This window comes from Lynx rufus, unplaced genomic scaffold, assembly GCF_022079265.1.
Source record: "Lynx rufus isolate CCGP_SWC_20201006 ecotype Redwood Valley unplaced genomic scaffold, mLynRuf1.p SCAF_6, whole genome shotgun sequence".
Classification (NCBI taxonomy): Eukaryota; Metazoa; Chordata; class Mammalia; order Carnivora; family Felidae; genus Lynx; species Lynx rufus.
In genome coordinates this window covers 73,172,221-73,198,308 of record NW_025814878.1, presented here as the reverse complement: position 1 = coordinate 73,198,308, position 26,088 = coordinate 73,172,221, and positions in this window count along the sequence as shown.

Here is a 26,088-nt window from a genome sequence, read left to right as displayed (position 1 = left end):
GAACAAACAGAATTCCGAATGACCATGGAAAGGGATATTAACAAGCAGCAAAGCCTATTTATGCTGTAGAACCAAATAGATTTAAAAACTGGAGATGCTTATTTCTTCAGAAAAGGGTGATGTATGAGATGAAAAGATGAAAAGATGACATTCTATAGGAGAGAGAATTAGCAAATCACGCCATACAAAATATCCAAAGAGTCAGAAAAATGGGTGAACAAAACAAATCCTATACAGGAGATCAGACACCAAAATGGTATTACCCATTACAATTGAAGATGCCCTCAGAATTTAGAATAAACTTAGTTTCTAACCTAGATTCTATTACCAGCCAAACAATCAAGAATAAAAAAACTATTTCACACGTGCACAGTGTACAAAATTTTTCCTCTTATGCACCTTTTCCTGATAGCATGTTCCACCAAAGTAATGGAACAAACTGAGGAAAAGGAAAATACATAACTCAACATACAGACACTGGAAACAAAAAAGATGAGTACTTTTTAGGGTAATAGTGAAAATTCCATGATCTCATAGCTATGAAGCAAATCAAATCTGAGCAAGAGAATAGAGAACTATCTGAAATGAAACTGATTATCTGAGAAATTCCACTATTGAGCAATTATATGGGAAGTCATCAAAGTAAATAGTATGGTTCTAATTAAAAATATATCCAAGCAAATTAAAATAAGTAGGTATCAAACCCTTGAAGAACACACAAAATGAAAAATAATGAAAATGTCGTAAGACAGTAGATGTTCAACACAGGACACAATATTTACATAATACAAAATCAATAATGTTTAAATTAGTGGACCAAAAATACTATTATATACATTTTATGGATAGAAATTCTAGAATGAGCAGCTAGAAGATTTGAAACTGTTTACTTCTAAGGAACTGGTCTTTAGGAATAAAGAAAGTGACACTGAACAGCTGTTTTTCATTATGAATCTGAAGTACCCTTTCACTTTTAAATTACTTACATGTGCTACTTTGATAATCTCTCAAGCATTTGAAAAGATAATTAAATCAGAGAAAAACTTTTATAGATATGAAAAGTTGAATTTTTAACTTACATAAACTTGATTTTTAGGGCACCTGGGTGGCTTAGTCAGTTGAGTGTCTGACTTCGGTTCCGGTCATGATCTCACAGCTCATGAGTTCGAGACCCACATCAGGCTCACTGCCATCAGCACAGAGCCTGCTTCTGATCCTCTGCCCCTCTCTCTCTGCCCTCGCCTCACAATTCTCTCTCTCTCAAAAATAAACATTGGAAAAAAAAAACACTTGATTTTCATATATTGCAGCTTACATTCACTACTTGATCAAGTCCACACTTAACTACAGGTAAGAAAGTGTACATAAATTATACCAATTTTCTAAAAGTGGTAGAATATTATATGACTGAAGTAACTATCATTTATTAAATCACTATTATCTTTTTGCACATAATTTAAATCCAAGAACAAGTAACTTAACTATTGTTTTTTTTTCTTAACTGAAAATATGAGTATATGCAAAGTATCTGAATTGTCTTTGTAATTTATAGCTAAGATATATAATGTGTAAAATTAAAATATTGTGAAATTTAGTTCTGATATTTCTTATTAAATGTTCTTAATAAACGTTTCACAATCAAATCAATACTTTTAAGTAAAGGAAACTGTGATTAATTTAAAATACAATCAACATTAATTTTAGGGCTTTTTTTTTTACTATCTTGACAATTTTGAGAAGTAATCATTATAAATTCTTTAGAATTTCCCTCTGTAGTCTCATCATTATATTGAAGTTATAGGATTTTAGGAGGAAGACCACAGAGTTAAAGTTCCTCTCTTACCACATTACCTCAAGAGCACACACTATTGACATGACTTATCACTGTTGATATTGACCTTGCTCACCTGGCTGAGGTAGTTACTGTTTGTTAGGTTTCCTTATGATACAGTTACTCTTTACTCCCCTTTCCATATTGTACTTTTTGAAAATGAGTCACTATGTCTAGGCACTTTTCAGGTGTGTGGTTGCTTGGATTTCCTTGCTGCTACTGAGGTATCATTTCTTCTAGGCCCTCTTCATCTGACAGAACAAGGAGGTATATGCATTTAAACTGACCTCTGTATATACATATATGTATAAACATTTCTTTATGTTACCATCCATATCCATTTTAAGACAAAACATGATTTTATACTGATGTGTCCAACTTTACTCCATTACCAAATGGATCATTCTAGCCTTCTCTCTTTGCTTGTCTAAAATCTCCCAATGTCAGTGGGAAAACCTAGCTCCCATCATCCCTTATTCATTTACTTAAAAATTCAATTCATATATATATATATATATATATTTAAATATATATATATTTAAGTTTAAATAAGTTTAAATATATATGTATATATAAGTTTTTATATATGTATATATAAGTTTTTAAATATATATGTATATTTAACTTATATATATATATAACTTATATATATATATAACTTATATATATAAGTTTTTAAATATATATGTATATATAAGTTATTAAGTATAAATAAGTTTAAATATATATGTATATATATATATTTAAATATATATATATAAGTTTAAATATATAAATATATATTTAAGTTTAAATAAATATATATATATAAATATTTAAGTTTAAATATATATATATATAAGTTTAAATATATATATATATATATAAGTTTAAATAAATATTCACAGTGATTTCAGAAATTGCAAACATGTTCCTCCAAGGGGAGCAACTTTATCAACTAGAGTAAAATGTTTATATAGAGATATTTCATCTTTAGTCTCCATTCACTGTCATAGTTTCTTAGGTCAATGCTTTTTTCCCCCACATCCACTTCAATAGGTTATTTCATTCATCGACCTAGTTGCCTTTTTTTTTTTTAATTTTGCATATGTTCGGGTCCACTTCATGCTGTAAAGTTCTATGGGTTTTGACAAATGCCTAATGTTATGAAGTACTACAGTACCATGCAGAATAATCTCATAGTTTTTTTTTTTTTAAAGAGCCCTTCTGGTTTACTTATTCAATACTACTCCTTCCACAGAACCCCTTAGCAACCACTGATTTATTTACCGTCTATAGTTTTACCTTTCCCAAAATGTCATGTAAAGTGATTCATATTAGTACCTAGCCTTTTGTGACTAGCTTCTTTCATTTGGCAATATGCATAAGACTCATCCATATTGTTGCTTGGTTTGATAAGCTCACTCTTTTTATCACTGAATAGTATTTTATCATATGACTGTATCACAGGTTATCTATATATTCACCAAATGAAGGGCAACTTCATTGTTTCCAGTTTTGGGCAATTCTGAATAAAGCTGCTATAAACTTTTATGTGCAAATTTTGTGTGGAGATAAATTTTTCTATCAGTTGAGTAAATACTTAGAGGCATGAATCCTGGATCATAACATAAGATTATGCTGAGCTTTGTACGAAACTTCCAACTGTCTTCCAAAGTGGCTATATCATTTTGCATTCTCACTAACATTAAATGAGAGGTGTTGCTCCTCAACATTATCAGCAATCAGTATTATCAGGTTTTGGATTTGAGACATTCTAATAGGTGGTAGTCATATCTTGTTTTAACTTCCATTCTCTACTGGTAAATTATGATGAAAATTGTGCTATATGATTATTTGTCATGTGTATATTTTTCTAGATGAAGTGTCTGTTCAGATCCCTTGCCTATGTTCTAATTTGTTCACTTTGTTTTCTTATTGTTTTAAGAAATTTTTTTGTATATTTTGAGTGCCAAGTCCTTTCAGATATGTATTTTGAAAATATTTTTCCCTGTCTGTGGCTTGACTATTCATTCTCTAATAGTATCTTTCACAGAGAAGAAGTTTTGAATTTAAGTCCAACATCACCAAAAACTAGGCAATACAGAGTTTTGTCCATGTTTTCTTCTAAAGGTCTTATAGTATTGCATTTTAGATCTACAATCAATTTCAGTTAATTTTTGTGTAAGGTGGATGACCTATGTTTAGATTAAATGTTCACATATGAATTTTCAACATTCTAGCACCATTTGTTGAAAAGATGATCCTTGCTCCATTGAATTGTGTCTGTGCTTTTGTTAAAAACAAACAAAAACCCAACAGTTGACTACATCTGTGTGGGTCTATTACTGGGCTCCCAATTCTGCCCATAGATCTGTGCATCTATGTTTTATCAATACCACACCATCTCGCTTACTGTAGATATTCCAGTTGTCTATTTATCCTTGTGAGGACTTTAATAGTTTATGTCTTTCAAAGAATTGGTTCATTTACATGTCATTTATCAAATTTGTAGGCATAAAGTTGTTGATAGTATTCCTTTATTATTATTTTAATGTTCATGCATTCAGCAGTAATGACCCTGCTATCATTTCTGATATGGGTAATTTGTGTCCTTTCTCTTTTTTTCTGACTTAGCTTGGTTAGGGATTTATCAATGTTACTGATGTTTTCAAGAACTAACTTTTAGTTTTGTTTATTTTTATTCTTTGAATTGTGTTTTTGGTTTATTGGTTTTTGGCTCTAATTTTTATCATTTCTTTCTCTCTTGGTTTAGTCTTAATTTTCTTTTCATCCTCTATCTTCCTAAGATGGAAATTTCAGTTATTGATTTTAGAAGTTCCTCATTTTCTATATATATATGCACTCAATACTATATATTTCCTTCTAAGAACTGATGTCACAGCATTCCAACATTTCATTTTCATTTAATTGAAAATATTTGTCAAATTTCTCTTATAATTTCTTCTTTGACCTATGCATTATTTGGTAATATATTTTTTAATGTCCAAATATTTGGAGATTTTCCAGTTATCTTTCCATTATAGATTTCTAATTCAATTCTCTTGAGTACTGACAAGATATTTTGATTTCTATTTTAAAAGCTTAAGGTTTATTTTAAGTCCATGAATGTGGTCTTTCTTAGTGACTATTCCATGACAACCTGATAAGGATTTGTATTCTACTGTTGTTGGACAGAGCATTATAGGAATGTCAACTAGATCAGGTTGATTGATGGTTCAGGTCACTGATTTTCACTGTACTGTAGCTGCCCATTAATAATGGACACGTTTTGGAGGCTTCAACTATAATAATGGATTTGCCTATTTCTCCTTGCAATTCTATCAGATTTTGCCTCACATGGGTTAATTATGTAAAATACTTAATAATCATCAAAATATTAAAACATAGCAAAATATTTTTAAAAACACCTTAATCTATGAACATCTCATAAACAGTGTATAAGTGCTCTGCAACTATGGCTGGAAATAACATATTTAATTCATATTTTTGTTACTTTAAAAACCATAATAGGAGGATATAATTTCTTAAAGTTACCTTGTAGATAAAAATATCTGAAATGTAGTTTATATATTTTCTCTATTATAAAATCTTTGCATCCTTAAATATATTCAAAATTCAGAATTTTCTGTTAGAAATGGTGTATTCCAAATCAAAAGGAAACATGATAATAGGTCTTTCAAGCAGGAGTTCCGAGATGCCACACAGCTATTTACAAACGAGTTGCTTTCAGAAGGAAAATGAACCCATACAGATATCGTGGAGAACAGATTCATATCTTTTGTGTTGAGGTTAATGATGGGAAATGTAAAATGACATGCTGGAGAGAAGTAAAGGATAATTAAAGTATTCAAAATTAAGATGTAAATGCCAATCTGACATTTTCTTTTCCATTCCTTTATCTTTCTTAGGTTTGTGAAGATGTTTTTATCAAGCTTCTGTCTTTTTATCATCTGCATAGGCAATAGTTCACCAGTCCAAATGCAAATTTATCCCATGATCTGCTCCATGGCCTGAAAAGGTGACCTTCAAATATCACTAATCTTCTAAAGAATGAGATAATAGGAAAATAGAATATCACCAGAAAGGATATTTTGAGAAAAATATCATTTGCAAGTTAGTATTTTAAAATGAAATGTCATCAGTAGTAAAATGAGCCCCAACTTTCAAGGATGACTGATTTATAGTTGAAAAAAGAACAAACCTTTAATAAAACTCCTAGTAAATTGGTTGCTTGCACATTTGCAAAATAAAAGTCTGAGCTATCTGATAAAATTATCAAAAATATGCTTTTTCTCTCCTAATTGAACTGAATAGATCTGCAACTAGAATGCAATTCTTTATATTAGACTTTCTCCAATGTTGGTCCTGTTTTGCATCTTAATTCCTTATACCTAAGGAAGTAGGATTGGATTTTTTATGAGACAGAATTAGTAACAAAAAAGCTTTAAAGATATCTCACATTGAAAATTATTTTAATAATATTCACATTATAGATATATAGTTATAATAATATTAAATCAACTGTACCCTGAGAGTTACAACTCTTCTGAAAAGCTCTCATTGAACAAAAGCATAATCACTTAAGAGTATTTTCCTAAACTAAAATAAGAGTTGATTCTAAATTAGTTTTTTTCCCTTATAGTTTAAAGCTTTTATTTACATTGCAGTTAGTTAACATAAGTGTTATATTAGTTTTAGGAGTAAAATTTAGTGATTCATCACTTACTTACAACACCCAGTGCTCCTTACAAGTGCCCTCCATAATATACATCACCCATTTATCCCATTTCCCTGCCCACCTCCCCTCAGCAACCCTCAGTTTGTTCTCTATAGCATAGTTTTGCAAGTTTTAGTTAGTTTGTTTTGATGGTCTAAATGTCCTATAGTACATTTGTTTGCCTGTGAAATAAGCCAGACAAATATTGTAGGGTCTCACTTATATTTGGAATCTAAAAGGAAGCCAAAGTCAGAAACAGTAGGATGGCAGTTGCTAAGGGCCGTGGTGATGGAGGAAAGAGGAAATGGGGAGATTCTGTTCAAAGGTTATAAACTTTCAGTTATAAGATGATATCTTCAAGGTATCTAATATTCAACATGATGACTATAGTTAACAATACTGTATTATATACCTGAAAGTTGCTAAGGCAGTATATCTTAAATGTTCTTACCATTCACACACAAAAAGGTATTTGTGTAGATTGATGGATGTGTTAACTAACTTTATTGTGGTGGTCATTATACTGTGTGTGTGTGTGTGTGAGTGTGTGTTTTGAATCCTTACATTGTATTCCTTAAACTTTTACAATATTATATGTCAGTAATATCTCAATAAAGCAATAAAAAATCTATTTTACTTTGAGGTACAAAGTTGGAACTGTTTTATATTTAACTGCTTGTCCCTGGACTTGCTTATGCTGATGGCTATAAGGCTGGCAACTTCTAAGAATAACTCTCTAGGTCATTACACTCTCTTTTAACATGATTAGTCATTTTAAATTTGCTGCATTTTATTTCAATTAGTTTAGTAAGTTCTACAGGAAACTGTTTTTTCATTTCTTCTCTGTAGTTTGTTGGTAGCTAAGTAAAAATATCTGCTCAAAACCAAAAAATTCATTAAAACGCCAAATGATTGCTGCTCATAATGTCATCTCTCTTTGAAAACTGCAGCAACCATGAATGAGACTCATGATTTTTCAACATTCACAGGTGGAACCTTGTACAGTCTCTCTAGGAGAAATCAAAGCAAAACTCCAGGTAGTCCACAGCCCCTTTGCGACAGAGAAGTAAAACCCTGACTTGCAAGACATCATGGCAAATTCCTTCAGTATTCCACCTAAAGCTCAGATTGCACCTGCTAACCAAAGCACCTCCCCAGAGGAACAGGTCAAAGGTGGAGAACACATATGTTAAAATTTGTGTAGGGTTGTGTTAGTGCCCAATGGCCTGCCATCTTTTGTAGTTTTTATTTTTTAATAAGCATATTTAGATATAAAATATCCATTAGTGTTTATGAGTTTTCAAGATTTGAAAAAGGCATAAAAAAGTATTATTAGTCCCCCCAAATCTCCCACTTCTCATAGTAATCAACCCCTCCCCTAACCCCCAGCCAAGAACAAACACTAATATGTTTTCTGTACCTACACATTTTGCTTTTCCAGAATGTCATATAAAAAGAACCAAATAGTATATAGGATACAAAAATGTACCCGATATGTAGTTTGAAGACATTTCTCCCATTTTATAGCATGTCTTTTCATCCTCTTAACAATATCCTTTGAAGAGAAAAATTCTTCATTTTGATGAGCTCTGTTGGATCAATTTTTCTTTATGAATCATTCTTTGATGTTGTATCTAAGAAATATTTGTTTAACCCGTGATCATAATATTTTCCTCTTGAAGTTTTATAGTTTGAGATTTTATATTAGCTCCATAATCAATTTTGAGTTTTTATACATGATACAAATTATAGTCAAGGTTTGTTTTTTTGCAAATGGATGACCAGTTGTTTCAACACCATTTGTTGAAAAGACTATCCTTTCTCCATTGACTTGCCTTTAGAAACTTTGTCAAAAATCAAAGGACCATACATATGTGGGTCTATTACTGGACTCTTAATTCTGTTTCTTTGATTTTTGTGTCTCTTCTTTCACCAATACTGTACAATCTTGATTACTGTAGATTTATAGTAAGTCTTAAAATCAGGGAGTGTGAGGCCTCCAAGTTTGTTCTATTTTTCCAAAATGTATTAGTATTTCTTGTTCCTTTGTCTTCTCATATAAATATCAGAGTAATTTTTTCAATTTACATTAAAATTTTTTCAGATTATGGTTGAGATTACACTGTATCAATAGTTCAGTTTGGGGATAATTGGCATCCTAACAATATTGAGTCTTTCAATACTTGAACATGATATATCTAATTCTGATTAGCTCCTTTCATCTTTTATCAGTGTTTTGCAATTTTCAGCATATAGATCTCACACATATTTTGTTACATTTGTATCTAAGTATTTTATGTTCATTGCTGATTTATAAATTGTACTGTTTTTATTTTAATGTCCAATTATTTATTGTTATATGAAAAAATACAGCTGATATTTGCATATTAGTCTTGTGTCCTGTGACCCTAACAAAAAAGTGGAATTCTTAGACCTGAGAAAAAAATGCTTCATTAGAGAATCCTGAGAATATTCCACCCACAGGATTCCCTTAACCAAGAAAGGCAGCTCTGACTCCTTTCTAGAGAAGTTCTGGCTTGCCTGAAAACCCTGCAAAAAACTTACCTAAGGAATAATGCTTTCTCTCCTCTACATCAGGCCAGGTCATATCTCAGCCCAGCCCAAGTACTAGAAATACAGTTCTGTTTCCATGAAGAAATAGATTACATAATTAAAGGTTTTCATAACTAATATGTCCAATCTCATAGTGAGTTCAGTGATTCAGCAGATCTACTCTATATTCATTTTCATCATCCCAAGTGCATATATTTTGTAACTAATAGAAAACTCATGTTTGTTCTTTTACCTGTATTCAAATCCAGCCTTCAGTTAAAATAAAATAAAATTGCAAGAGGAATCATTAAAATCTTAAAGAATGCACAGGGTTCCTGCATGGCTCAGTCAGTTAAGCATCTGACTTCAGCTCAGGCCATGATCATGGTTTAGCGAGCTGGACCCCTGCGTTGGGCTCTGTGCTGGCAGCTCAGAGCCTGGAGCCTGCTTTAGATTCTGTGTCTCCCTCCCTCTCTCCCTGTCCATTTTCTGCTTCTTCCTTATCTCTCTCAAAAATAAATGAACTTTAAAAAATATTTTTAAAAATCTTAAAGAATTCAGAGAGGATGATCCCTGCCATTTCTCAGTTAAATTCACCAACATGTCTTCTGCAAAAACCACACTGATCAAAGTGAATGATGCTAGACTATCATGAACCTATAATGTTAGCCCTAATTTCAGTTGCCATACTAGATAAGGTGTCTTTACTAGGATGACCCACACAGTTTGTGATACTTTGCAGTTTTTAATCTGGGAAATGAGGTCCCAGAATACATCAATAAAAAAAAATCAAAAACAATTCACTTTTACATGGGAATGACAGAAACATACATTTATCACTTTAACACAGGACCATATAAAATCTGCTTTATGTCAAAATATAGCGTACAGAAATTTTAAAAGATTTTGACATTCTTCAGAATGTTGTAATAGTTCACTCTATGGATGGGACTGTGCGTGATGAAGGTATAGTGAATAAACAGAGAAATAGATACACTATTAAGTATAATATCTTTCTCCCATGACAACACATTTCAGAATAAATTCAGATATTTAAATGCAAAGTAAGAATGATACAAGTTCAGCTTAGTTGGAATCTAGACATTTTTTAAATCTTTAGAAATTCTTTACTTTACCTTAAGGTAGAAATCAAGTACATTAGAAGTTTCAAAAGGAAATCATTAATATGTAATGTCTTCACGAGTAAAGAGTACATTTGACTTTTACACATACAAACCAAATTTCCTTTTTTTTTCTTTTTTACTGGAAAGTAAAAATACACTAACAAATAATATAAAATATTTCTTTTTGCCAAAAGTGCAAGGATTTGCATTTTAAAGTCCAGTATACTTAAAAATTTGAAAAAGAATGAGAAAGACTACTTCACATATTAATCTATACTTTTGCATGAATAAATATTTATCATTGATTACAATGACCCTTCCATTTGCAAACTTTGAATTTCATATAATTGTAAGGTTTACGTCCCAAATATGACCTTTCTGTCATCTGGCAGAAGAAACCAGATTATTTTTAGCAGTTTCAAATATCAAGAGCTTCATGGTTTTCTTTTCAAATCCAAATAATAATAACATACCTTTAAAAGGAAAAAAAAAAAACCAACTAACTCATGTATACGTCTGACCAATGGCAAAAAGAGATGCCCCACTGTATCTTTCAGTGTTTTAAAGCTTTTTAAAAAGTCTATCTTAAACAAAGGCAAACAGGTTATTGGAACATGTATTTGACACTCTTCCAGGCAGAACAAGTGGTCTATTTTAAGTTCCCTCCTTTCAATTTCATGCCATCTCAGTGAAAATTCTTTGTCTTACATCATTGAAAGATCTGAAAGCAAAGGACTTTTAAGCACAAACTTAAAGTAATGAGCTTTATTGGTGGCTCCTTGTCCTTTGTCTACTTTCTCCAGTAGAGTACTCATAATTGGGACATGTCCTAAGGTGCATGCATGTCTTCTTCATTGATTACAGGTTTGTTTCCAGTAAGTTCTCCTTCAGATAGATTTCTTCACATAGTAAACCCATCGTGTCAGTTGGATCTGGCCTTAATCACATTTTTAGTTATGTTTATTTTTTAAATCAAAAAGGATTATTGATTGAATAACTTGTGTTAAAAATGTCCTCATAGAAAAAATAGTCTAATAGTTCATTATTTTCTATTGGTTCTATTATTTTATTGCTTGTACTTGTTTGTTTTCTCCTGTATGTGTTTTGGGGGAAGTTCACAGTGTTGAGGCACAGAGGCCTGGTTTAGAATCCTGTTCCACCCAGTATTTACTCTGGGACTTTAGATAAATTGTGCTTAAACAATTTATACCTTAATCCACTCATTTATAAAGTAGAGACTTCAATAATACTTCTTTTATGCAGTTATTGTGCAATATAAAACAAAAAATCTTAGTGGTTGTGCCATGATAATGACCAGTATACTAGATCCTCAAAGAGTACTAATTTCTATGGTAACAGTAATTATAATTATTGTAAATATTAGCAACATCTTTTTAGTTACCAAGTTTCTCAGACCTCATTTGGTGGAACATTAAGCATTCTGAGAAGGACCTAGTGATCCAAGGTGAATCATGGAGGCACTGGTCCCTTTCTGGAGTCACTGTAAATCACTGGGATCACTGACATTTGCCATTGTATGGTAATAGGGGTGGCAGGCGGCGGGGGGGGGGGGGGGAGCATAAGATCAAAATTTTACAGATTGGAACCTACCAGCCAGTTTTCTCAGAATTAATATCTGAATGAGAATATACCATGTATTATATAGATTGTTTTTAATTTTAAAAAATGAATTCCAAAGAAGATACATATGCTGTACTTCATCTACTTTAATTAAAATGCATCATTATTTTATGTAACACCAAGAAGGAAAGAAGAAATATCACCAAATAAATTATGACACAATATTAAGGCACCATATATTGTTTGGCTCGTTTTGACTTCAAAGATCTTAAAATGAGTAAAACAATGTACCTCTCAAATGACGATTTGTCATTGCCTATAAAAATGAGAAAGATCAGGCGATATATGTATTGAAGAATAATTGTATTAAAATGTTTCTCTTTAGATTTTTGAGATATTTGAGTATATGAATTAAGCCTTGTGTTAAAAACCTCTAAAAACAAGAAGTACCTGTAATTTGTGGACTTAATTAATTAACTGATAAACAACAAATAATAAAGAGTATATTGGACCAACACCAGCTTGAAACCATTAATCTCTGAACCAGTCATCTTTCTTAGACAACTTTATACTATTGCTGTTTTAAGAGTCAAGCCAGTTCACATCAGAAGCCTACTTTTCTAAAATAAATCGTCAATAACTTTTCATCACATCCATGAGGGGTCTTTTTACTCTTTCATCCAGTTGAGTGAAGCGTTAGTTGACCTTTGGATCACTCCTCGCTTTGTTTCACCTTTTACTCAAAGGCTGTCAATACTCAAAACCTAAGGTGAAGAAAGTTCCTGGGACAATTTATTTTTGCCTAAACTTTTCTTCTTTTTTTTCATATACAATTTTAAAAATTAATTTATTTAAATTCAAGTTATTTAACATAGAGTGTAGTATTTGTTTCAGGAGTAGAACCCAGTGATTCATCATTTACATATAACACCCAGTGCCCATTCCAACAAATGCCCTCCTTAATGCCCATGACTCATTTAGCTCATCCTCCTACCCATCTCCCCTCCAGAAAGCCTCAGTTTGTCCTCTGTATTTAAGAGTCACTTATGATTTGCCTCCCTCTCTGTTTTTATCTTATTTTTAATTCCCTTCCCCTATGTTCATCTGTTTTCTTTCTTTAAAATCTACATATGAGTGAAATCATGATATTTGTCTTTCTCTGACTTATTTTGCTTAGCATAATGCACTCTAGTTCCATCCACATTGTTTCAAATGACAATATCTCATTATTTTTGATCACCAAGTAATTAATAGTCCACTGTTGATAGTGCTGCTATAAACATTGGGGGGTGTGTGCCCCTTCGAATCAGCATGTCTGTATCCTTTGGATAAATACCTAATAGTGCAATTGTTGGGTTGTAGGGTAGTTCTATTTTTAATTTTTTGAGGAACCTCCATTCTGTTTTCTGGAGTGGCTGAATCAGTTTGCATTCCCCCCAACAGTACAAGAGGGTTCCCATGTCTCCACATCCCCGCCAACATCTGTTGTTTCCTGCGTTGCTAAATTTTAGCCATGGGCTGGTATCTCATTGTGGTTTTGATTTATATTTCCCCAATGATGAGTGCTGTTGAGCATCTTTTCACGTGTCTGTTAGCCATCTGGATGTCTTCTTTGGAAAAGTTTTTATTCACGTCTTCCCATTTCTTCACTGGATTATATGTTTCTTGGGTGTTGAGTTTGATAAGTTCACTATAGATTCTGTATACTAACCCTTTATCCATGATGTCATTTGCAATATCTTCTCCCATTCCATCAGTTATCTTTTAGTTTTGCTGATTGTTTTCTTTGCTGTGCAGAAGCTCTTTATCTCGATGAGGTGCCAATAATTCATTTTTACTTTTGTTTCTCTTGCCCCCAGAGACATGGTTAGTAAGAAGTTGCTGCCGCTGAGGTCAAAGAGGCTGCTGCCTGTATGCCTAATCTCTTCTGTTTCTTGCACTTATAAAATTATAGAGCTAAGTAGGTTTTAGTTGTCTTGTATTCTAATTTCTTCCTCTTACTAAAACAAAACATAACAAAAAAAGCTCAAATCCTGGGGTCCCTGGGTGGCTCAGTAGGTTAAGCATCCAACTTTGGCTCAAGTCACGATCTTGTGGTTTGTGAGTTCGAGCCCTGCGTTGGGCTCTTTGCTGACACCTCAAAGACTAGAGCGTGCCTCAGATTCTGTGTCACCCTCTCTCTCTGCCCCTCCCCTGTTCACACTCTGTCTCTCTCTCTCTCTGTCTCAAAAATTAATAAAAAACTCAAATTTAATCAAAAAAAGCTCAAATCCTGAAAGATGTTAAAATTTGCCATGTGAATAATTTATCAGTTAATAACAGAACTAGAAATGGAACACAAATCCCCCCAGATCTGACCATAATAATCATTCTTCTGGGCTATACATATTTTCAGTGAGAGTTCCGTTCTCTATCTTCTCATAAGATATTGATCTTGTGTCTATAGATTATGATCTTCTTATCAACATTGATAGCATCAAAAGAGCACTTACACATGGTTTAGCCACCACCTTCATCTTCATCCATCTGTTTATATGAACAGCTGAAGTTTCATCAATCTTATGTAAACTATGACAAATGATATCTTTAGATAATGGCTACTTTGTATTTACCAACTCTACCTCCCACTTGGACCTCTGCACTCATGCATGAATATCCATTGTGGCATATCTTAGGGACCCTTCTTTCTGGTGATTTAGAGCTCTGACAACAGTTGCCAATCCCCTCATAAAGAGAAAATTAAATTGCAGGGCTAAGGTTCCAGACAGAATATGGAAGTCTCACAACAAATTTTTCACCTGGGAGTTAATCTCACTTCCACAGATGATAAAATAGGAGTCTTTTTTGAGTGCAATGGTGAAGATTCTTATTTAGATATTTGCTTTTGACTGCAAGAAGCATGATAACTAATTAGTGAAGGAACTCCTTGCATTTCCTATCAATTATTTATGGTCTTACCCCTAAACTCATGTTTATATGCATTATGTGATTCTTAATGGAGACAGATCTTACATGGAAACTTGCCTATAGAATTTTGTGAACATTGAAAAATTATGCTTCTTGGAAAACATTTTTATTGGCAACAGGCTTGCCAAAATATGAGTCAAATATGAGAGAAACATTTTATTTGTGAAGGGTGAGAAAATCCCTAATGTGACAATAAACCAAAACAACTACTTATAGTCAGCGTTTCAGTAAATTAATCCAAACCAATTGATACCACTAGCCTGTTAGCCAACAACTTCATGTGTGTTAACCCTTTTCATCCCTTATTACATTTGGAAAACTGGCCTATTTGCTGATTGGAAACTCTTTCAGTACTCTATCTTCAATTAGATGGGTCTGTTATTGTCACTGATGTATGTTTATTTAAAAAAATATATATAGATAGTAGCTCTAGTAAAGGCAAGGTGTCTAGTTTCAGATGATACTAACAGTTGTAAAAATGAAAAATATATATAATCATCAATGGCTTACATCTAGATATCACTAAAAATAGAATCTATGGATAAGGCAAACACGGTGAGTGAAGTCCACATGAAAACTGCTTTGACCTGAAGAAAGTTATTTTGTTTACTCCACAGAGAATAAAGCTCTAGCAGAAATCAGAAGACTTGTTTGGTTGAGGAGTTAGAAGTCAAATTTCTAGGCTGCCACCAAAGTAGCTGGAGATTAGGCAGGAAATGCAGGGAAAGTAGAGAGCTAAGAGAGAGAGCCCCAAATTTTGCATACAAACATCGTATCAAATCCTATACTGATTCCTGAATTCATATGGATGTAGCAAGTCTCCAAGGCACCCAACCAAAAGTAATAGCTAGATGCTAAAATAACTAATCAGGTGTTATGGCAACTGACTAGTGCTGAGGAGAGAGTTTGGAATTCACTTCCAAATTATAGGGTCTTGGTAAATACCTGAAGCTTTCTATTGAAACGCAAGGACCATATTTGGACCCTTGCAGGAAATGAAAGAATGTGGCAGATACAACACCTGGAGAAATATTGGATAATAAATTTTTGAACATTCTTATATTAACACTATACTGTCTCCATTACTGTAATTTTATTTTTTTATTTTTTTAATGTTTATTTATTTTTGAGACAGAGAGCATGAGTGGGGGAAGGTCAGAGAGAGAGGGAGGGTCAGAGAGAGAGGGAGACACAGAATCTGAAACAGGTTCCAGGCTCTGAGCTGTCAGCACAAAGCCCGACGCGGGTCTCAAACTCACGGACGGCGAGATCATGCCCTGAGCCGAAGTCGGACACTTAACCGACTGAGCCACCCAGGCACCCCTCCATTACTGTAATTTTAAAATAAATGTTAAAACCAAGGAGTATAAATTACTGCAACACTGTTCTTTCTTCAGGTTTTATTTTTTTTGGTTATTTAGGTTCTTTATGTTTCTGTATAAATTTTAGAATCAGTTTGTCAATTTCTACCAAAAAAAAGCCTACCAGTTTTTAAAAATTTTTATTAAATTCCAGTTAGTTAACATACAATGCAATATTATTTTCAGGTGTACGACATAGTGATTCAACACTGCCATACAACACCTGGTGCTCATTACAACAAGAGTACTCTCCTTAGTCTCTATCACCTATTTCACCCATCCCCTACCCACCTCCTTTCTAGTAACCATCTGTTTGTACTCTATAGTTAAGTCTCTTTCTTGGTTTGCCCCTGTTTTTTTCCCTTTGCTCTTTTTTTTTTTTCCTTACATTCCACATATGAGTGAAATCCTATGGTATTTGTCTTCATCTGATTAATTTATTTCACTTATTATACTCTCTAGCTCCATCCATGTCATTGTAAATGACAAACTTTTGTTCTTTTTTATGGTTAATATTCCAGTGTGTGTGTGTGTGTGTGTGTACCACATCTTCTTTACCCATTCATCAGTTGATGGACGTTTGGGCTCTTTCCATACTTTGGCTATTGTAGATAATGCTGCTTTAAACATCGAGGTGCATATAAACCACAATTTCTTTATCCATTCATCAGTTGGTGGACGTTTAGGCTCTTTCCATAATTTGGCTATTGTTGAGAGTGCTGCTATAAACATTGGGGTACAAGTGCCCCTATGCATCAGTACTCCTATATCCCTTGGGTAAATACCTAGCAGTGCTTCTGCTGGGTCATAGGATAGGTCTATTTTTAATTTTTTGAGGAACCTCCACACTGTTTTCCAGAGTGGCTACGTGAAATAAGCCATACAGAGAAAGACAGATACCATATGGTTTCACTCTTCTGTGGATCCTGAGAAACTTAACAGGAACCCATGGGGGAGGGGAAGGAAAAAAAAAAAAAGAGAGGTTAGAGTGGGAGACAGCCAAAGCATAAGAGACTCTTAAAAAATGAGAACAAACTGAGGGCTGATGGGGGTTGGGAGGGAGGGGAGGGTGGGTGATGGGTATTGAAGAGCGCATCTTTCGGGATGAGCACTGGGTGTTGTATGGAAACCAATTTGACAATAAATATCATATATTAAAAAAAACCTCGAGGTGCATGTACTTCTTTGAATTAGTATTTTTTGTATTCTTTGGGTAAATACCTAGTAGTGCTATGCTGGATTGTAGGGTAGTTTTATTTGTTTATTTTTAATTTATTTTTAATGTTTTTAATTTTACTTTTGAGAGAGAGAGAGAGAGAGAACAAGCAGGGGAAAGCAGAGAGAGAGGGAGACACAGGATTTGAAGCAGGCTCCGGCACAGAGCCTGATGTGGGACTCAAGCTCACAGACCAAGAGATCATGACCTGAGCCGAAGTTGGACACTTAACCAACTGAGTCACCCAGGTGCCTCTATTTTTAACTTTTTCAGGAAACTCTATACCATTTTCCAGAGTGGCTGCACCAGTTTGCGTTCTCACCATCAGTGCAAAAGGGTTCCCCTTTCTTCACATTCTCACCAACACCTATTGTTTCTTGTGTTGTTGATTAGCCATTCTGACAGGTATGGGGTGATTATCTCATTGTAGTTTTGATTTTATTTCCCTGATGCTCAGTGATACTGAGCATCTTTTCATGTATCTGGTGGCCATCTGTATGTCTTCTTTGGACAAATGTCTGTTCATGCCTTCTGCCCATTTTAATTGGATTATTTGGGTTTTAGGATTCAGTTTCATTAGTTCTTTATAAATTTTGGATACTAAACATGTGTTAGATACATCATTTGCAAATATCTTCTCCCATTCCATAGACTGCCTTTTAGTTTTCTTGATTGTTTCCTTCACTGTGCAGAAGTTTTTTATCTTGATGAAGTCTCAATAGTTTCTTTTTCTTTTTATTTACCTTCCCTCAGGATATATATCTAGAAAGAAGTTGCTATGACCTATGTCGAAGAGGTTACTGTCTGTGCTCTCCTCTAGGATTCTTATAGTTTTACTTAAAAGTTTTTATTTCCAAATGCTTGTTTTTAACATAAAGACTATGATTAATTTTTTTATATTGACTCCATACTTTGTAACTTTGCTAAATTAATTGATGCCAGTGATTTTTTGAAAATACCTTAAAATTTTCTATATACATGATTATATAGTCTGTGAATACATACATACTGTTGAACAACATATTGTTGAAGAGAAGTGGTTGAAGGCTAGGATATCCTTGCCTTGTTCCCAATGTTAGAGGGAAAGCAGTTTGTCTTTCATTATTACTTATGATGTTAGCTGTAGGTTTTTCATAGATATTGCTTAATAGTTTGAGAAAATAAATTTGTCTTTCTAGCTTGCTGAGAGTTTTTTTTTTTCTTGCATTGCTCTGATAATTCCCACTTGGTCAGTTATGATGTGAGATACATACTTGTGTGTGCGTGTGTGTGTGTGTGTGTGTGTGTATCCTATCAAGATTTTTTTTCATGATGTAGTTTTATTTTCTTATAACATCTTTTTTGGTTTTGGTAAAAGGGTAACCCTATTCTTATATATATTTATAGAAATAATTTATTCCAAGAATGTTTCTATATTTTTTGTCCTTGTAATCAAACTTTTAATGTATTAGTTCTAAACTGTTTTGATAATAACTAAAGCTTTATGCTACATTTTCACATATTGTGAAACAAGTTAAGTATGCATACAATGCAGATCTAAGAGCTGGAAATTATTTTCTCTGGCTATATATTCTATACCTTACAATTATTAAATGCTATTTTATCTCCAGTATAGACAATTCACTTTTGTGAAATATGTGAAGGTCTCTAAATGTTTCAGTCTTAAAGTGCAGCTTGTCTAAATTCTACAAAATGCACATAGAATTTGATGCACTTTGGTGATTGACATAGCTTCTTTTTGTAAATGTCATTGTTATAATCAGTTTGCAAAAGGAAAGTGGACAATAATGAGTTGCCATCAGTCAATTGAACTGCTGAATAGGTATCACCAAGAGTAAATGCTATAAATGCCAAGATCTTCTTCCCCATAATTTTGGGGAAAATAAAGATAGATAAGATACCTGGCACTACTAAAATATGATCAGATTGAAAACATTCTACATACTTCCTTTTCCATTGATGGTAATAACAAGATCCTAAAAAGCAATAATATGCCTACAGAGCTTCTCTGAGAATGACATTTTAAAAATCAAGTGTTTTCACTTTCAGAGGAAATTCCATTATGAAAATCTATGGGAACAGTCAAGTACTAAAGTCAAGTGAATGAAGTTTTAGGCAAATTCAAATATTCTATATCAAGCAACTACTTCCAAGAATTTGTTCCTGATTTCTGTACATTTTAGCAATGGGAAAGCTGGATTAAAAAGTAAATGAAGTCATGGTGATTTAAACATGTAATAAATACATCCCTTTACATTGTCAGCAAATATCCCAAATCTAGCTCTATCATTTTTGCTTTTTTAAGGTTATTTATTTATTTTGAGAGAGAGAGTGAGAGAGAAAGCAGGGGAGGGACAGAGAGAGAAGGAGACAGAAAATCCCAAGCAGGCTCTGTGTTGTCAGTACAGAGTGTGACACGGGGATCAAACTCACAAACCCCAAGATCATGACCTGAGCCAAAACCAAGAGTCAGATGCTTAACCGGCTGTGCCACCAAGAGGCCCCTCTATCCTTTTTATTTTTTTTTTCAAGTTTTTTTTTTTTTTTAATATTTATTTATTTTTGAGAGACAGAGTGAGACAAAGTGAGTCTGGGGGAGGGGCAGAGAGAGAGGGAGACACAGGACCGGAAACAGGCTCCAGGCTCCGAGCCGTCAGCACAGAGCCCGACGCGGGGCTCGAACCCACAGACCGCGAGATCATGACCTGAGCCGAAGTCGGACGCTCAACCGACTGAGCCACCCAGGCGCCCCCCCTCTATCCTTTTTAGAGACAACTTTGCATTTTTTCCTGTAAAAACAAGAAAATAAGGCAAGATTTGGGCCAACCTTGCACTGAGTGACAAAAGCATGAACAGTATGAGGCAGCAAATCTTAAAAATGTGGTCTGGAGACCCCTGGGGGTACACAAAATCCCCTCAGGGTTCAAGAGTTCTTCATTATAATAATGACATGGTGTTTATCATTTTCACTTTCATTCCTTTCACACAAGGACAGAGTTTTTCAAGACTTCATGGTAAGCAATATCTCAGTGAATTGAATGCTGAAACAGGTTTGAGAATCTAGCTTTCTTCAATTAAATCAGACATTAAATAGATATGCAAAAATGTAAAGCAAGGAGGCCAGAATGATGCATGTAATAGTGGATTAGTTGGAGACATCAATACGAAGAAATTTTGAGGTTAATATATCAATGTGGATGGTTACATATAGAAACATTTATGGATATGCGTATATACATGGATTAGTATACACACATATAATTCTTTGCTAGGCCTAGAAGCAATGAAGGCAACAAGTTCTGTTAACACCCAGATCTTAATTTCTAATACCAACTCTTGGTTTTCATTAGGAATGAAAGAGCCTTCAATAGTCAAAGTTGAAACATTTGTGCAATATCAAAAAATTAAGTAGTATTGGATTATAATCAATGCATAAATATCTATGAATCCATATTGATATAAATAAATTATGAAATAATCAATCAATAGAAGACACAAATCTCCAATGTAAAAAAATTCAAATAATATATATAATATATATACTATATCTAGTATATATGTAGTATATATGTAATATATACTATATATAGTGTATATGTAATATATATGTATATTCTATTGTATATATATATACTATACATACTATATGTATATATACATTATATGTATATAGTATATATATACATATAGTATGTATAGTATATATATATACTATATATACTATATATATAGTATGTATATACATATAGTATATATAGTATATATATATATATAGTATATATAGTATATATATACATATAGTATATAGTGTATATATATACATATAGTATATAGTGTATATATATACATATAGTATATATAGTATATACTGTATACAGTGTACATATATATACACTATATATAAATATATATATACTATATATAAATATATATACACTATATATAAATATATATATATATAAATATATATAGTGTATATATATAGTGTATACTATATATAGTATATAGTGTATATCTATATAAATATATACACATATATATATAAAACAACCCACTCCTGTAGGCTGTTTGTGTCCACTTCAATTTTTTTTTTTCAACGTTTATTTATTTTTGGGACAGAGAGAGACAGAGCATGAACGGGGGAGGGGCAGAGAGAGAGGGAGACACAGAATCGGAAACAGGCTCCAAGCTCTGAGCCATCAGCCCAGAGCCTGACACGGGGCTCGAACTCACGGACCGCGAGATCGTGACCTGGCTGAAGTCCGACGCTTAACCGACTGCGCCACCCAGGCGCCCCATCTTCAAATCAATGTATTTGGAGGGATGATTATCTTTGGGATGTGATTATGAAGGTGGAGCCCTCATTAATGGGATTAGAGTCCTTATAAAAGAGACTCCAGAGATAGATCCACTCAACCTTCTGCCATGTGAAGTTAAAATGAGAAGACAGCCATCTATGAATCAGGAAACAGGTCTTCATTAGATACTGGATCTGCCAGTGTCGTGATTTTGTACTTCCCAACCTCTGGAACTGTGAGAAATAAACATTTGTTGTTTGAGCCACACAGACTATGGTATTTGTTTTTAATTATTATTTATTTATTTTGAGAGATACAGAGAGGGAGCATGAGTGAGCTGCGAAGGGTCAGAGAGGGGAGGGGAGATAGAATCCCATGCAGACTCTGCATTGTCAACACAGAGTGCAACATGGGGCTCAACGTCATGACCATGAGATCATGACCTGAACGAAAACCAAGAGTTAGATGCTTAACCGACTGGCCACCCAGGCTCTCCCTATATATATATATATATATATATATATAGCAGTCAGAATGAACTGAGATGAAAATTAGTACTGACAAGTGGTATTTGTCACTGAGAAGTGACACTGAGTATTAGTACTGAGAAGTATTTGTCACTGCTGTAACAAATATTTAAAAATGTGGAAGCAGCTATGGAATTGGGTAATGGAACTGGGAGCTGGAAGAGCTTTGAGGTGCATGTTGGAAAAGCTTAGATTGCCAAGAACAGAATCTTAAAAGTGATTCTGGTTAGGGCTCAGATTAAAAAAGAACTGTAGAGATGAACAAGAAGAGGAGAGAGCCTCAGACTGCTTACAGAATACCTAATGGTCATTAACAGAATGTCAGAAATATGGACAGTAAATGCCATAGTGATGAGGTCTCAGACTGAAATGAGGGACATGCTACTGGAAACTGGAAGAAAGTAGCAAAGAGCTTGGTTGATTTGTGTTCATGTTCCAGTGTTTTATAGAAGGTAGAACTTACAAGTGATCAAATGGAATCTTTAGATAGAGTTACTTCTAAGCAAAATATTGAAGATATGGAGTGGCTTCTCCTGATTGCTTATAATAAAATGCAAGAAAAGGAAAATGATTTAAAGATAGAGTTGTTAAGCAAAAGGGAATTGGAACTTAAAGATTTAGAATATCCTCAGTCTATCCATATTACTAAAAATGAGAATACTAACAATGTAGCCAAGTGACTATTTGATAAGGAGATTAGTATGGCAAAGCCACCTAAACAGAAGCTGGGAGCTATTCTTTGTGCAGGGCCATCTCCGCAGGTATACAGAGTACAAGGACCCAGGGCACAGAACAATCTCAAAGGGTGGTGTTACCTCTCCAGTTCAGGTGGGACCCATGCCTCCTCGTAGTTCCTCAGGGATGAGGCTGTCTCAAAGAACTTCAGTGTGGGCTGTGACCAATAAAGCCACCTTTGGGACAGGACCCAGGCCAAGAGCCAATACGAGGAAGCCCCCTGAACCTTTGAGGTGATGTTGCTACCCCAGTGGCCTGGACGACAGAGCACGGAGCCAAAGAGGCTTATTTTCAAGCTTTAAGTTTTAAAGGAATTTTCCCTGTTAAGTTTTAGACTTAGCTGGGACCTGTGACTCTTTTCTTATTTTCTATTTTTAGAATGGAGATGTCTATGCCGGCTTTGTCCTATCACTGTATTTTGGAAGCATGTAACTTGTTTGCTTTTATAGACTCACAGCAGATGAAGAATTTGCCTCATGATGAATCATCCCGCAAGTCTCACCTGTATCTAATTTAGATGATAGATGAGATTTTGGACTTAGACTTTCAAATTGATGCTGGAATAAGTTAAGACTTTGGAGGCAGCTGGGATGGAATGAATGCCTTTGCACACGAGAAGTACATGAATTTGGGGGCCAGGACCATAATTCTATAGAATAACTTTTTGTGTCTCCCCCAAAATTCATATGCTGAAACCAAATCCCCAGTGTGATAGTATTAGGAGGTGAGCCTCTGGGAGGTAATTAGGTCATGAGGACACAGCCCTCATAAATGGAATTAGAACCCTTATAAAAGAGACCCCAGAGAGCTTTCTTCCTTTCACATCATGTGTGGGCACAGTAAGAAGATTACATTCTATGAACGAGGAAAAAGATCTCTATCAGACACCAAATCTGCCAGCACCTTGACCTTGGACTTCCATCATCCAGAACTTTGAGAAATAAAATTTTGTTGTTCATAAGATACCCAATCTATGGTATTCTGTTATATTTTTTTTGTTTGGCAAAACAGTTATTTTTCATAAACTACATTACTTATATTAACATGTAATGAGCTTTTGTTGAATTTATAAATAAATTTTAATAAAAATTTTTAAAAGTATAATGTATGCTTCCCTTTCCTACATCAGCAGATTATGATTCATACCTAATACACTTTGTTTTATTTGCCTGTTTATCTCTAGGACTTAAAACAAAATGCTTAACATATAATAAAACCTCAAGATACATTTTCTGATAGAGTTATTGAAAGCATAGTAACCCTGATAAGACCAATCTAGTTTTGTGTTATACAGAAAAACTTACTTCTGAGAAGCAATAAAGTTTTAGGCAGTGATTATAAGGTAGAGGAAGAAATCAGTCCAATCTAAACCACAGGTGTTCAGCCAAGAGAGTTGATGCTTTGATCTAGAGAAGAATAGCCCAATTTGAAAATCTTGAACTTGAATATGATTTTAGTCTACATGAAGATTAATAAATCATGGACATAGACCTGAAAAAAATAAAACAAATTTGAGTCACATAAAAGTGTCATGATAAAAAAGAAAAAAAGAAACCTTGTAGTGTTGTTTTTAAGATCAAGAGATTTGTGGAAGCTGGGAGGACTTTGAAGAGATGCTAAGAGAAGCCTACAAGTCTTTTAGGAGGGTGTCACTGGAGGCCTAAGAAGACTTGAGGAGGCTGGGGGTGAGCTAGGAAAGGAAAGCAAGGGAAATGTTATTAGTACCAGCAGGAAAGGGCACCTAACTCTATGTAGGTAGAAAGTTTGGCAACACCGTTTCTGCAGTAAAGTGGAAAGAAGAAAACTAACTCCATGATCTAGCTAGGAGAATTCCCAGAAGAAGATTGAAAATGACATGTGGCTTCATTTTGCTATCTACCATTAAAGTACAAGAGAAATGAAATAAATAATAAACTGTTAATATAAAGAGACTGTAGGGGTGACTGGGTGGCTCAATTGGTTAAGCATTCAACTCTTGATTTCATCTCAGGCCATGATTTCACAGTTTCATGAGTTTGAGCCCCACATTGGACTCTGCACTGACCTGGCAGAGCCTGTTTGGGATTCTCTCTCTCTCTCTCTCTCTCTGTCCTTCCCCTGCTCTTGCTCTCTCTGTCTCCCTCAAAATAAATAAATAAACTTAAAAAACAAGATAGAGACTGGAAGCTTCTGAGTTCAAAAATGAAACTGTTTCTCATTCGCAGCCACTCTATATGAGAATCATCCTCAAATTAAGAAGTATTTTCAGAGCACATATCAAATACAGGGACTATAAAATTCTCTATTAGAATATCAGAAATTGCAAAGGAAATACCTCATAGAAACTTCCATACATTTAAAAGCCCCACTAAGAAGTCTCAGTGTCTTATAGATTCTATTTAATAATGAGATTTTTAAAGAATTCTAAGCATATTGTTATACAGCAATTTCCCAGGGAGACTAAGATACAGAAGAGATCTGTGGGTGTGACTTTCTTCTAGTGTAATGAATTATAAGTTGATACAAAAGAAACAGATTTTAAAATAAATATTCCAATTTGGACTGAATGGTACAGAGAGAATACAAAATTACACAAAGATTCTGAACCTCAAATTTCCATTGGAATGAAGCATTGTGAAAAACTTTGCTACAGAGAAGACCTACTTTGCATGGAGAAGGAAGGATTGCTCAGGATGGCAACAAGAACCAAGTGTAGAGCTGAAGACCATGGAGAACTCTCCTCAGGAAAAGTAGGACTGAGCCATATTTAAGAAGGTGGTGGGGCGCCTGGGTGGGTCAGTGGATGAAGGGTCTGACTTCAGCTCAGGTCATGAACTCACAGTAGTTCATGGGTTCAATCCCAGCATCAGGCTCTGCACTGACAGTTCAGAGCCTGGGGCCTGTTTTAGATTCTGTGTATCCCCCTGTCTCTCTGCCCCTCCCCCTGCTTATTCTTTCTCTGTCTCTCTCTCTTTCTGTCTCTGTCTCTCTCTCTCTCTGTCTCTCTCTCTCTCTCTCACACACACACATGCGCACACACACACACACACACACACACACACACAAATAAACATTAAAAAAAGGGAGGTGGCAACATGTTACCAGCTGGATTTCAGAATTGTTATGACCAATGTCTTCTGTTTGCATATCAGTTTTCTCTTTTTAGAATGGACCTGACTGCAGCAGTTATTCAATC